We start from the raw sequence: 15,407 nt of genomic DNA, 5'->3' as shown, positions 1-15,407 counted from the left end.
ACTTTACAGTAGAAATAGTGGGCTGGTTGGTTCTTATCTGCTCTAAAACTATGTTTTTTTATATTTCTTTAACCCCTTCGTGACAAAGGCTGATTCTATTTTTCGTACCCTTCGTGACAATGGCTGTTTTATCGTTTCTGCGGTGTTTGTGTTTAGCTGTAATTTTCTCTTAACCCATTTACTGAACCCACACAAGTTATATTTTTTTTTCAGGACAAGAAGGGCTTTCTTCAGACACCATAATTTTTTTCATATGATGTAATTTCCTATAATAAAAATAATAAAATATGACGAAAAATTGAAAAAAAAACACATTTTCTCACTTTTATTTGAAAAATCTTTTATTAAAAAAAAAAAAAAACTACTGAAAAAACCGGCTAAATAGATTCTACTATTTGTCCCGAGTTTAGAAATACCCAATGTTTTTATGTTTTTTTGCTTTCTTCTACAAGTTATGGGGCAATAAGTACAAGTAGCGTTTTGCTAATTCAAAACCATGAATCTGGTAATTCTGTATCCATGTGGTATTTGGGGCATCTTTGAAATTAAATTTACCCCACCAAACCATATATTTTTGAAAACTAGACACCCCAGGGTATTTTAGATGCTGATAGTTTAACCCTTTCCATGCACTAATCCTACCACCAACCCTTGTCAAAGTTTGTGATAGTAATTGTTTTTGGTGTTTTTGTCACACACTTTGTACTTCAGGTGGGAAATTACAGCTCCTGGTATAAGATGTCACACAACACCCCGATATGTGTTCAGCAACATCTCCTGAGTACATTGATACCCCACATGCATGGGTTTGTCAGATTGTTTGGGGGCAAAAGGGCCACATTTGGAACATGAGCAATTCAGTTTTTCAACTAGGAAGTTTTACATCTGGGTAAAGAAAAATGCTTGTCCCCAACTATCAGTAGGGACAGGTTACAAGAAAGACTGGCCTATCTCCAAGAAGGGATTTGATCTAGCACCTTAAGCGGTCCCTCATGCCACGGAATAGACACAGGGGTCGCTTGTCAGTGCAAATAAAAACGCTTAAAAAATGGTGGAGCAAATAAAATCTAAAAAACAGTAAATGTAACAAAAAAAAAAAAAGGGAAACTGTGTGATACAACTTGAAGCAGTTACCGACACAGAGTGCAGGTTTTCCAGGGCAATCTGGACAGTAAAATGTGGTGTCCTTTCTTTGCCCCCTGCTGTAGCATACCCTGTATCTCTTTTGGGGATTCTGCTTCTTTGCAGTGTCTGCTTTTTTGTGCAATAAAAAAGCGTTATAGGTTGCAATTTGCATTAGATAAATTGCAACCTTCTTGTACCAGGCCTTTGTCTTCCTCATAATGAGGTAGGGCTGTAGGAGTTGATCTGACAGATCAACTCCACCCATGTTCTTATTATAGGCCCTGATGCACACTGGCTTTCTAGTGACCCCAGCTTTGCCACGGACAGAAACCTCCACAGTTCTCTCATCATGGATGGTGCTCAGCATGCACACCTCTTTTCTGTCCCTGAACTTCAATGCCAAAAGCTCCTCTTGACGTAGAGCTGAGGTCTCCCCCTTTCCTAGCCGGGTTCGTGCCAGGTGTTGTGGGAAACCCAAGCGGTTCTTTTTTATAGTACTGCAAGCTACTGTATCGAAACAATACAGCAGCTTGAACAAAGGGACGCTTGTATAGAAGTTATCTACATACAAGTGGTAGCCTTTGTTCATAAGGGGGAATATTAGGTCCCAAACAATCTTGGCACTGGTGCCCAGATGTTCTGGGCAACCTGGAGGGTCAAGGTAGCTATCCTTACCCTCATATACCCAGAAGGCATGAGTATACCCTGTCTCGCTCTCGCAGAGCTTATACACCTTCACTTCATACCTAGAACGCTTGGAAGGAATATACTGCTTGAATCCCAGCCTTCCTTTATATTTCATCAGGGATTCATCCACGCAGATATTCTTTCCAGGTGTATAAACCTCTGGAAACCTGGCAGCGAGATGGCTAATCAGGGGGCGGATTTTGTAGAGCCTATCAAACTGGGGGTGCTCCTTAGGGGGGCACAGGCTGTTGTCATTAAAATGCATGAAATGAAGAATCACTTCATACCTTTGCCTAGTTATAGTCTGGGTATAAATGGGGGTACTAAGGATGGGGCTGGTGCTCCAGTAGGAGCGGATGGAGGGCTTTTTTATAATGCCCATCAACATTGTGAGTGCCCAGAATTTAAGAAATTCTGGCACGTCAATGGGAGTCCATGGCTGTTTTGCCCAAAAAGAATTACTGGGCATAAAGGTTAGTTTGTGTGACAATGTCTCCCAAGACATCATCTCCCAAAAAAACCTGCACAAATTGCAGTGGAGTGAATCCTGTAACATCAATATTGATGCCAGGAATTCCAGAAAAAGGAGGGATAGCTGGCTTGTACCTATTAGGCTCTACCCATGCCTCTGGTGCACTGCCACGACTACGTGTGGCAGGCGTCCTAACAGCCACAGATACATCACTAGATGTATCTGTGAACTGACCGTCAAAATCTGACGCTGTATCAGTGGCCTCAGAATCTGTGGCCAAAAAGGCATACGCCTCCTCAGCCGTATACCGCTGCATGGTTACAATTGCAGCAAAAATAGTGGGGAATGAAAGGGTTAATGGCTCTAATAAAAATAAAAAAAAATAAAAAAACACCTAAAAAAAAAAGTAAAAAAAAAAACCCCAAAAAACAATTGCCACTATGCAAGATCACTGTTTATGCAGTGATCAATGGCAATGAAGGGGTTAATATTGAATGGGTGGCTCTTATAAGAGCCTTTGGATCAATATATATTATTTTATTCAGAATACCTGAAATACCAGAAAACACACCGATCTGTCTCTCTCCCTCACTAGAAGCAAGTGAAGGAGGGAGGCAGATCCAATACTGGTCAAAGGCAATGTTTAGAAAACATTGCCTTTGATTTAGCAAATCATGATCACTCTTATGAGTGATCTGACCACTAGGGGTGTTAATCACCCCCCCCGATGATGACAGCAGGCTTCGCCCCCCGGCTTGATGGGCGCCGCCATCTTGAAACACCGCGTGTGTTTCGAAGACGCCGGTACCGGGAAGGTAAGTTAAGCATTTAGGAGGCAATCGCGAGTCGCCTCCTTTGCTAAACAGGTGTTGCAAAGATGCTTCGCTACTGAGGCATCTTAGCAACACTAGCTAAGCAAAGGAAGCGACTCGCGATCGCTTCCTAAACCCGTTTTTCGGCGGCGGGTGCCACCATGTTTGAAAGAAGTGCAGTCTTTCAAACATGCTTTTTTATTCGCCCCTAGGAGCGATTGTGGGGGGGCCAGAATCTTTTTTTGGTGTTGCTCAATGCCTCGATGTCGATCATAGATCGATTTTTTCACCCGTTTTAACAAATGACAGTCCTGGCACGTCATTTGTCGTTAACGACATGTTTTTCCGTGACGTGCCCGGACTGGAAATTGTCATCAAGGGGTTAAAGTATATATCCTCTGAGAACAAAGCATGTTCTTCAAAAAGGGTTTATAATTCATCTCCATACACTTTCGGACTATCTATTTATAAAAGACATATCAAAATGGCATTAATAATGAGTTTCAGTTAGTGATATCATTTTAACTAAATTACAGTATTTGTACACAGTAAATGTAAATTCCAGATGCTGTTTTTCTCACTTTTACTTAACCTTTCCTTTTTTATCATCTGAAATAATCTCTTCAATTTCACTTCCTGTGTTAATTGTTATCATTTATATTTTTTATTTAATAACTTCTAGTTTTGATATTGTGCTCTGTGTGTGCAAGAAAAATTAAGTATTAAAATAGAAATTGAAGAAAACATTTGCTTAAGCATAATTTTTATTTAATTCCTCCGATGAGACATTGTCACTCATCAAATTTGTAATATATTCCATTCTTCTGATAAAAGTTGCCATCTACTGTATCTGTAAGACCTGCAAATGCATCACCATAGATCTGAAGCAAATTATACTCTTATTATTATCATAGACAGGTATATTTGAACTGTAAGTGCTTGCGAGTTGGCTAAAAATGTCAGTTTTTACCAGAAAAATCATAAAAAGGTCCCAAAGAATTAGACTTTATGGACATTGAAAAGGTATTGGAGCATTGCTGCCAAGCACAGCTTGAAAATTTTCCACACCCACTGCTCCCAAAGCTTCACTCACTCTGTTCAATCCACACATTTAGCATAATTTAGCTCTGCGTGACTACCCAGAATCCCTTGTGGTTGTAAACAAAAAGAAGTATGGGGCGCAGATACATATAAGGGAGAGAACAACTGAAGTAAAATATAATGGTATCTTTAATAATAAAATATAAATATAAAACAAACCAGAAAAGTGCAGAAAAGAAAACAAAAGGTTTGTTTTATATTTATATTTTATTATTAAAGATACCATTATATTTTACTTCAGTTGTTCTCTCCCTTATATGTATCTGCGCCCCATACTTCTTTTTGTTTGCCTGTATTTCTACACTTTGAGGAAGAGTGTTTTTTCTGTGGGTAGCTGCGGTCCTATTTGGGGAACAATATATGTTTTCACCTTTATTACTTATTCACTTTAACACATAACACGTGACTTTAGGTCTTTTCACGTTTCTTTTTATCCCTTGTGGTTGTGGCAGCACCATGAGATTTCTGAGGGAAAAAACAAGCCTTCTGGCTTGTCTGGTGTCTGAAGATGAGTGTTTAATAATGCTTCTACTACCCCTTAATTTTAAGTGGAAGGGTTTTTCATCACCTTTAAACACCATAACTTTTGTGGCTGGTATTTCTCGTGGTTCCCCAAGCCTCAAGTATTAAGCCAGTATCACAACCTCATGTTCACAAGTCCCATTAAGGATGAAACAACCGTCCATGAGTGGTGATCTGGCTACTGCACCTCTTACCTGAGTTTTGTCTAAAGGTTGTCTTGTACAGCGGGCAATTACTTTCAAGGAATCCATGTATAAAGTGGATATAGAGGCAAAAGGTGATCATTGTTGACCTTATTTGTATGTGCCAACCCAGAATCCCTTGTGGTTGGGGCAGCACCATGAGATTTCTGAGGGAAAAAACAAGCCTTCTTGCTTGTCTAGTGTCTGTAGATGAGTGTTTAATAATTTTCTCCTCTCCCATTTAGTGTACCCACACAAGTTATATATTGTTTTTTTCCAGGAAAGAAGGCCTTTCTTCAGATACTATTATTTTGAGCATATCGTCTAACTGCCTATAAAAAAATTATAAAATATAATGAAAAATTTAAAAAACAAAAAAACTTTTACTCATCTAAAAAAGCTAATCAAAAAACCTGCAAAATAGACTCTACTATTTGTCTTGAGTTTAGAAATGCTTAATGTTTTTATGGTTTTGTTTTTGCTTTTTTTCTGCAAGTTATTGGGCAAGTACAAGTAGTGTTTTGCTATTTCAAAACCATTTTACACACATCTGGTCATTCTGCTCTATGTGCTATTCATTGTATCTTTGATACTGGCCAATGCAAGTTACCCCATCAAACCATATATTTTTGAAACCCCTTCCATGCATGAGATTCTACCACCAGCCTTTGCCAAAGTTTGTCGTAATAATTTTGTTTGTATTTTTTTCACAGAAATTGTACTTCAGGTATAGATTTTTAGCTCCTGGTATACGTCACTTTCAAACAACATTGCAATATGTGTTCAGCAACATCTCGTGAATACAGTGATACTGCCCATGCATGGGTTTGTCTGGTTGTTTGGGGTCTAAAAGGCAGTATTTGGGAAGTGGGCTTTGTTCCATTTTGGTCAGTCTGCCTAAGCCCTTTGAACCCCTTCACTCAATTTTTTTTTAAAGTAGACACCCCTTGGGTTTTTAAAATGCTTTCATTTTAACTCTTTCCATGTCAGGATGTTTTGAAAGATACAGCGCTAATTTTAGCACTTGCTTATAATAATAAACTATTTTTATTCATTTTGTTCATTTCATTGTTTTTGGACTTTTTTTTACATTTTGCTGGAACTGGATGGATCCCCTGATGGTGACATTACTGCATAATTATTCTGAAATTTAAAAAATTTTGTAGCAATTTTTTAAAAAAATATTTTACTAATCACATTGTGATTAGAAAGCGGGGCTCCATTGATTTGCATGGTTGAATGCAGTACCTGTATTCAGCCTGCAAGGGGAGCCAGAGTTCTTAGGAGGGTCTTGGGAGACACTCTTGGAAACTTGTTTCTCGCAGTGGCTGTTGTGACCGTTCTCTGGAGCTGTCACCGTGCGTCCTGGGGTGGGTGTTCGGTGTTGCTGAATGCCTCGCTATCGAGGCATTTCAGCGACAACATTGAAGCTTAGTAGGTGATCGTTGACAAAAAATCAGGAGGGGTGCTGTTAGAGAACACAATACATTACCGGCTGTCAGGTTTCACCCTACTCAGCCTGGAGTGTTCACTGTTGCTTTAAGCTCATGTGGTTTCTCAACCACTAGTGGCCGCCCTTGTCACTCTGAACCACTCAGACCTATTATCATGTACAGCTGGACCGTGTTACCTGATCAAGCCTGTCTATTTAAACCTGCTCAGCCCTTCAGTCAGAGCCTTTGCATTGAAGCTCTGTCCCTGTGTACCTGATTCCTGACTTACTAGCTGGCTTCCTGAGTACCTGATCCTGACTTGTTCCTGCTTTGAGCCCTGCCAAGTGGGCTACCTGTCGTGTGCCCCACTCAGAGGGCTACCTGCCGTGCGCCCCATCCAGAGGGCTATCTGCCGTGCACCCCATCCAGAGGGCTTCCAGAGGGCTTCCTGCCGTGTGCCCCATCCAGAGGGCTACCTGCTGTGCGCCCCATCCAGAGGGCTTCCAGAGGGCTTCCTGCCGTGCGTCCCATCCAGAGGGCTACCTGCTGTGCTCCACATCCAGAGGGCTTCCTGCCAAGAGACTTACCACCTTACTTACCAGATCATAGCAACGTATTCTGTCTGTGGTTTGTTTCTTTGCGCCTGTCTGTAACAACCCCCAAGTCATTAGGCATTGTGTGGTACAGACAGAACCCCTTGTCTCCCCTGCATCTGGGCTCCTACCAGACCTGTTCACCCGGTTTGTGACACCGGCAAAAGTATCTCAATAGACTAGAGGTTGGATGCTTCTAAAGATTTTACCCAGTGATCCCAGTGATGCTGCCTTTACACACACCTGCCCATAAACACACATATACATCTACACTGCCCTTACACACAACTGGCCATACACACTGTTTTACAAACACCTGCCCATAAACGAACAAATACACATACACTGCCCTTATACACGCCTGTCCATATACACACACATACACTGCTCTAACACACCCCTGCCCATACATACACCAGCTTACAAACACACACATCTACCTACACTGCTCTTATACACACATACACTGCCCTTACACATGCCTGCCCTTACAAACACACACGTATACGTATGCACTGCCCCTACACACTCCTTTCTCACCATCTGTTACCTTTCTTCTCTTATATATTCTATCTTCCAGCTTCTATCCTGTCATGGGAGGACAAAGTCTGTCATTTCAGACCTCTGCTTTAGTGCTCCCAAATCACTATGCGCCAGCTATTGATGCAGAGCGCTGGGATAAGAGGTCATATCCCGGGCGCTCATAGTACCTGGGTGCGCACTGCCCACGTGGCAGCCGATGAGCAGGACTGGTTGGAGAGATCAGAATCTCGCACCTGTCTTGACATGGCCCTAAAGTCCGGCCCTGGGGACGCAACCTAACCGCTTTCCCCCTACTCTATGGGTATGCTACTGTTTTAGGGGCTTCCTGTCGAATCATATTGATCACATATAATTTCACCTCTGAAAAGTTGTGCGCAAGTGCAATACGGGTTCTCCCGTGTCCTAGACTGCTATCTTGACTACAGGATTAAAGTCTTGAATCCCAAGAAGCGGGACAGCGTAGAGCTTGGCAGGACAGCGAGAGAGGGAGGGAAAATGGGACTGTTTTGTGCAAAGCAGTAGAGTTGGGAGGCATGTAAACAAGTACTTAAACTCTACTAAATACTGTGTCAAATTTCCCTCTTCCCTTTCCCTCTCAAAAAACTTACATAGAGCAGTTTTTATCCCTGCAGTGAGATGTTTTATTAATACAATAAATGTATCTGCTCTTTATTTTGATAATTACTGTTCAAATTTTGTTTTTCCTTTTGTTGTGCCTCAAAATTAACCCTATTGGTATTCTAATAGTCAAGATTATGTTTGTAATATGTTTCATTATTCCATTTCATATAGGGGGATTTATTTTTTCATTTTTGTTCCCTCAATGTATTATACTCTTCTTCGGACCCTCGTGGGTTCTTCCAACCCCAACGGGGCCCCTAGTAGTTCTCCGACCCTCAGTCCATGCCCGACGGGTCAGTCCACCCTTGGACATCATACACTACCAAGTGACCAAGCACAAGGAACATGTTGTAAAGTATCCAATCATATTCTATAACACATACTGTATACTCTTCTCTTGTCCTCATTTATTCTCTCCCCCTATTCCCCAATGTCTTTCTGGAAGCAGGAGACATGTCTTACTCTATTATTCTTATAATCCATCAAATCCCTGTCAAACCTCTTTTCTTTATGTTCATTTATTCATTCTCCAGGGATTTCATGTGTTCTTTTATTTTACAAGAAACAGATCTGTATTTCACAATCTTATTTTCTAAATATGACAACATCTCCCAATCCTCCAATTGGAGAGAACATCACCTCAACAAATGATGTTAGTGCGTTAGGTGACATCCTCTCCCGAGAATGGAGGATGGGGGAGGATGTCACCGCAAGCATCACCAATTCGGTGGAAGTTCCCGTCGTGTTAAGTAGGGTTACGGAGATAGATTATTGATAGAAGATGAAGACAGAATGGAAGGGAGAAGACAGAAGATGCAGAAGAAGAAGTGGTGGGAGGAAGTGGTCAGCAGAAGCAGAAGTGGTCGACAGATAAGGTAGGGAAACATTTATAGTACGTGACAAAAGTAAATGAGAACAAGACTGTGAGTGAATGCAGGCCCATGCATTTCAGATTTCAGATCTTAGTTTTCGTCTGGGAGGTCTGGTCTCATTATCAGGGCTTCGTACAAACTACCAAGTGTACCAAAATTCTGTAAATTTGCAATTCCTACAAATCCAAATGCACAAGTCTACTACTTATAGAAATTAACAATTAAAAAAAAAAAGCCATCCCGTCAGACAAAATATGCTATGTAAAACACCAAAATTGAGACTAAAGATCAGTATAATACCGAGCAAAAGAGAAAATAAGGAGCCAAAAAAATAATCCCAGAGGTGTTAAGTGGTTAAATTCAGGACTCTGTGCATGCCACTGGAATTCCTCTATGCCAAACCATGTCTTTTTGGACCTTGCTTTGTTTCATAGTGGCACAGTCATACTGGAACAGAACATACTGACACAAAGTTGGAAGCATCCAATTGTCTAAAATGTATTTTTATGGTATAGCATTAGCACTACCCATCACTGGAACTAAATGACTTAGCCCAAACTCTGAAAAAACAGCCCTATATGTTTATCCCTCTTCTACCAAGCTTTACAGTAGGCACTATCCACTCCAGTAGTGTCAGGAACTGGAGTTCAGGAGGTATTGCGCAGTAATGGAGTTGGACAGGGCCTGATGCAGGGCGACTGCACTCTCCCAAGTGGGCATCTAGGGTTGAGCAGCCACATACCAGCGCCCTGACATAGCAGCAGATGTAATCCAGAACAAAGCAGAACAAAACGTGGCTGGATGTGGAAACCCGAACAAAACTTGGATCTGACAAAACGAACAAACTTGGAGATATCCTGCAGGCACCCTGGAGCAGGCATGATACATAGCACTGGAATCATGTCGGGTGCTGCAGGCAGGGAGTATGGAAGCTAAGCAGAGTATCAACAGAAACGTAGCAAGCAAGGACAGAGCAAAGAGCAAGGAGGACAGAGCAAGGAACAGGGAGACAGAGCAAGGAACATAACCATACAAGACATACGTGATATAGGGCACAACAAAGGACAGGGAACAAGGCAAGGAACACTGGGGAAGGAGTGAGGAGCCAGAATCCTCGGACGCTTCTCCTTTAAGCAAGGATAGGACTACTTAACTGGGACATGGGGAGAGGAGAGAGGAACCGAAATCCTCAGATGATTCAGGGAAGAAGGGCAAAGGTACATAAGAGACAGACAAACATGAATACAGGAACTAGCCTAGGACTATGAGATAACAATTGAAGATTCTGTCACAAATATGGCCATAGTATGCTTAGCCCACCACTACGCCAAAGTACTCCAATGACGGTGGGTCCTAACGCTAAGCCCTGCATACGAAAGTACTGATAAACTAAACATTGAATCCAAACAAAGAACCGAGAAAGACAAACCTTTAGACTACAGACTGAGACAAACAGAACAAACGGGTGGGACACACCTTATAAAGGAAACAGGAGCTGAAGCAAAGAGCAAACTGGATTCAAGGAATCAGAGGTTCAGGACAGCATATGGAAATCCAGGAGTGGACCACAGCAAAACATGGGAACTAAGGCAGGGAAAAACAGAGATATGCAGCTCTGCAGCCTGGATGGACCCTGACAAGTAGGTAGAGTTTTGCTGGCATTAGCCAAACCCAGATTCATCTATCAGTATTCCAGATAGTGAAGCATGATTCATCACTTCCGTGAACAAGTTTCCACTGTTCCAGTGGCGGCCATGGGAGACCGTTTTATGAAGCAATCGACTCACAGTGTTTGTGCTAATTTTGCTTCCAGGGGCAGTTTGGATCTCTGTAGTGAATGATGCTAAACAGAGGACAAGTGATTTTTACGTGCTACATGCTTCAGAACTTAGCAGCCACACACTGTGAGTGTGCACGTTTTACCACTTTGTGGTTGAGCTGTTGTTACTCCTAGGATTAACCCAGGGGCTATTAGGATAATTGAGGATTAGTCCTCAATTATATCCCCTCAGCACCATCCAGTTTCCAGTGGGGTTTAAAAAATAATTACATGTCCTACAAGGGCATTGAATTATTCCTTCTTACCCACCAAGTGCCTAATTCTAACCCCTTGCATACTGTGGGCAAAAGGGGATGATTTCATTTTATGTATTTATTTTTTTTATTACACCAGAAACTCTCGTTTAGTTCAGTTTAATAAGCAAATCCATTGTATCAGATCTGTCATTTTATTTTTAGCTGTGAAGGTTTAATAAAATCAGCACACAAACTTGTAATATGTTTTGTTCTCAGTTTCTATGACTACAAGTAATCACAATTTAGCATTTCCTTCAAAGTCTTTTAAAATATGCACAGATGGGTGCACACTCAAAGTCTATGTAAGTAACACAACAAAAAAGAAAATCTACAAGATCTGAGAATAACATTGGTTACTTGTGTATTATCTGGGTGCCACCTGCGCTTTTGTATTTATATCCAAGTACAGGTGGCATCCGGATAATACACACGTACGAATCGTTGTTGTTATTAATATAAACAAACACCCAAGAGAATGTATGATAATCAGGATAGCGAAGGTCTCAGAGGGTACAAAAAAATATTGATGAATATTACAGAGGTAAATCACCTAGCTTTCACTAGGTGGAAAGGGTTTTAATTATCTGGAAGATCTTGGCCATATCTAGGTTCCTATAAAGTATGTGTGTGTGTACCTCTGAGCTTGGGTTAGAGTCAGGTTTTATATATTTAACTTTAAGAAAGCTGTTTGTAGAAACTATACTATAGACCAAAATATTGTTTTTGTTATCTTATTTATGGTATACAGTCTGCCACACACATGCTGTATCTGGGAGGTGGGTGCTCAACAGGTTTATGTAATGTAGCATTACATGACCCTCTACCACTAGTGCAGATGTTTTCACAGCATACAAGAGAGTTTGGAATCAGGCACCTGACAGGTAAGAAGATTTGTTTTTTGTGTATGTATTTGTGCCCACAACTAGGAGCCTCCATGGATCTTAATCCAACACTGCTCAGTATTTTGCAAAATGAATGCTCGTGTAGTAATTTGCTTGTGGTGTCATAATGCCATATAAAGCTACACCGGACACCCGCAGAAGCACACTCTACATTAGAAGTACCGTATTTGCTTGATTATACAATGACCCCCAAAAATGTGATTATTACTTTAGAAAAAAAGAAAAGGCCTTAATATAAAAAAAGTATTAGTATATATTAAATATATTTAATAAAAACTATGATTGAGAAAATCATTTTGTTTGCCAACCTGCCCCCCCAGCTATACACATCTGCCCCACGGCTTGCCACTCTGCCTCCCTGATATGCCACTCTGCCCTCTGATATGCCTTATATGCCTACATGCTACTCTCCCCCCAGATATGCCACTTTGCCCCCCCATATGTCACTCTGCCCCCCTGATATGCCTTGTACCCCCTATATGCCACTCTGCCCCCCCAGATATGCCTTATTCCCCCCCATTTGTCAATCTGCCTTCCTGATATGCCCCCTCTGACTTACCAATGCATCCCTCGACAAGTCCCCCATGCTCCAGACTCCCTGGTGTCAAGTGGAGGCAGCCAGAGGACGTCTGCGTGCAACCTCCACTGCTGAGCCGGTAAACGTCTGCGCGATGCGCGTAGACAACCTCTGCTGCTGCTGAACGGTACTTCTATGGTGGAGCGCCGGCATGGCTGCCAGAGAGGAGGATCCAGGTCCCCTGCAGGACTGATCTGGATCTTATTCTTATAGTTAGACCTCGCATTTGCTCTGAAAAAAAGCTTGTCTTACAATTGTGCAAATACGGTAATTTTGTTCTAAGGTATTCGCTGGGGCACAGGACAGGTTGTCTGATTCTGGGGTTGTCCCTTGTAATCTGGTCACATTTAGCTTATTGGTGTTCATGAAACAGTAGCCTTCTCATTAGGTATTAGATGATTCAGACAGTGAATTTACCCTACTCCCTTTTTCGGTTCAGATGAAATTAAATTAGTTGTCACTCACCCTCATTCACTCTCTCATGCTCTTTCACAATCTCTCACATTCTCATTCACGTTATCTCACATTCTCATTCACTTTCACGCTCTCTCTATATGTCTTCCTACCTTCTCCACTGACCGCTTCCATGTCCCTGTCTCCTTGGCCAGCAGTGCCGCATCTTCTTTATCTTCTGTCTTCTTCTGTCTTCTGTTTCCTTTGTCCACTGCTCAAAAAAAGTATTTCTTTGTCTGCTTCAGCATGGACAACTGGACATAGCCTGGTGAACTTCTGCAAAAGGGTGGAGCCTCTGGGTATACCCTTTCTTCCAATTGCTGGAAAGGAGGAGAGCCTGTCCGAGAAATTCTACAGATAGGTCAGAATAATACATAGAGGTTTGTGGAGAAAGAGAGGTGAAGAAACAATATTCTTTCTCAGTGAATCTTCCTTGATTATTCTGGTCTCCTGGTGAACTTCGTGTGAGAGGCTGTGCCTGGAGGCTCCTGCATTATGTGATCTTTAAGTGTAATTATTATAATGCTCTCATTGATTGTTTCATACGATTTAAACCACGGCCACTGGAGCTGTTTGGTGCAGTGATGCACTGTGTGGTGATGCATCACAGTCTGCCATTTTACAGCATGCTCAGTTATCCCTGGAGAAGTGGACGAAGAAAGAAGACTATTTGGAGCAGCGGAAGAAAGAAGACAAAAGAACAAGAAGCTGAGACATACAGAGAGTGGATGAGTGTGAATGAGTGTTAGAGAAGTGAATGAGAATGTGAGACACTGTGAAAGAGCATGAGAGAGTGAATGTGAGTGATTGAATAACCAACAAAATCATATGATAATTTGGAGCTCATTGCTTCATTTTCATTTGTTTTGTTGCAAGTTCCTCCTTGTAATCGACAAATTTTGTTAACAATTTAAATTTGTACAAATCTGAATCCACAAGTCTGATAGGTATACAATCATGAGACCCTATGAAAAATATAAGTGACACAAATGATCACATGCTTGCAAAAAATACAGCAGATGAATGGTATCCATGTTGTGTTCTGGCTGTTCTTCCAGTTAAAGAGCAATCGACATTCTTGAGTTAACTTCTTTGTAACTAAGCAACAATCATAGTTAATATCAGCAATAAAAGGAAAGGTGTAATCGTATGCTGCTCTTTTAATTAGAAGCAGATGGCACTAATATACTGTAAAATCTGCAATTCTACTCTTTAATCTTGTGTTCTGATCTAGTTTACGTTTAAAACCAGACATATAAAATTACATTGAATGTTCTACCCAAAAAACAATACTAAAATAGTACAATAATCATTGCAATGGGTAACCAAATCTTTAACACTACCACTATGTAGAAGATTTTGTTTGGGACTTTTATATAGCATATGAATATACCTCAGTTTTCTGCATTTCTTTTCTGCATTTTCACATGTCTATAGACATTACATGTATTTATATAGAGCCACAAGCTGAGGATAACACTTGAGCTGCCTGGTGGCAATGCCCCTGCTCTTCATTGTGCTTTCCTCTGCTTACAAAAGGGGGTGCATCCCATGACAGTCCCAAAAGAGAGCTTCCTCACACAGTGACCGCATAGAGGTCTGTGCGTCCCCAGTGATGCTTGGTCGACCATCGGACCAATGAAATCTGCAAGAGAGGTAAGGGGGTGTGGGAGAGTGTAAGGGTGAGTGATTGAATCAATGAATAAATGAGTGTGTGTTTAGGGGCAGAAATGGGACAGGCAGGCTGTTAAGGGACAGATGTGGCACAGGCAGGCTATTTTAGGGGCTGAGGTGGCACATGCAGGCTGCTAAAGGGGCAGAGGTCGCACAGGCAGGCTGTTTTGGGGGCAGCCGTGGCACAGACAGGCTGCCAAAGGGACAGCGGTGGCACAGGCAGAGGACTACTACGTCAATGTCTCGCTTAGTGAGTAGTGATCTGGGTTATGCTGCAGTACAGTTTACAAATTTATGAAATAAATATTCTTGCCAACATTAGTTTTTTGTGGGGGGTGTCACATACATGATCTGCCAAGGGTGCCAAATACTCTAGGCATGCCCCTGAACTGGCTTTCAAAAATAAAAATGGAACACATTAGGTATTTTCATGTTAATAGGCAATTCAAGCTGGTAGCTTTCTAAATTAAACTGAGCAGAGACTCTAAATGAACCTAGGAATCTTGGAGGGGGAATTTTACCTAGGCATCTGTAGATGCAAACTACATATAAAAAGCAAGACTTCAGGCAACCCCCAGGAAGAATAGTAAATGTAGGGGAGCTTCACTTTTTGTGTTTATCTTCTGTTCTCTGGATACAAACATATTTAAATAATGCTGTTAAGTTTGAATTGTCATTTCAGTTTGAGAAAAATGTAGGTCTATTTCTAGACTCTTGCAAATGATTCTTTAGAAATGTGACAAACTGGGGACTGTGATCAGA

At 41.4% G+C, this 15,407-nt stretch overlaps 1 non-coding gene across 1 annotated transcript; it reads right to left on the bottom strand.

The window, feature by feature from the left end:
- Positions 1–901: 901 nt before the first annotated feature.
- Positions 902–1,031, bottom strand: LOC128498566 (small nucleolar RNA SNORA35). Its single transcript, XR_008354780.1, has one exon. It is a non-coding gene; the product is annotated as a small nucleolar RNA SNORA35 (small nucleolar RNA).
- Between the last annotated feature and the right edge of the window lie 14,376 nt (positions 1,032–15,407).

This window comes from Spea bombifrons, chromosome 5 (genome assembly GCF_027358695.1).
Source record: "Spea bombifrons isolate aSpeBom1 chromosome 5, aSpeBom1.2.pri, whole genome shotgun sequence".
Taxonomy (NCBI): Eukaryota; Metazoa; Chordata; class Amphibia; order Anura; family Pelobatidae; genus Spea; species Spea bombifrons.
Note: the sequence above shows the minus strand (reverse complement) of the source record. Positions and strands in the feature narration are given on the sequence as shown.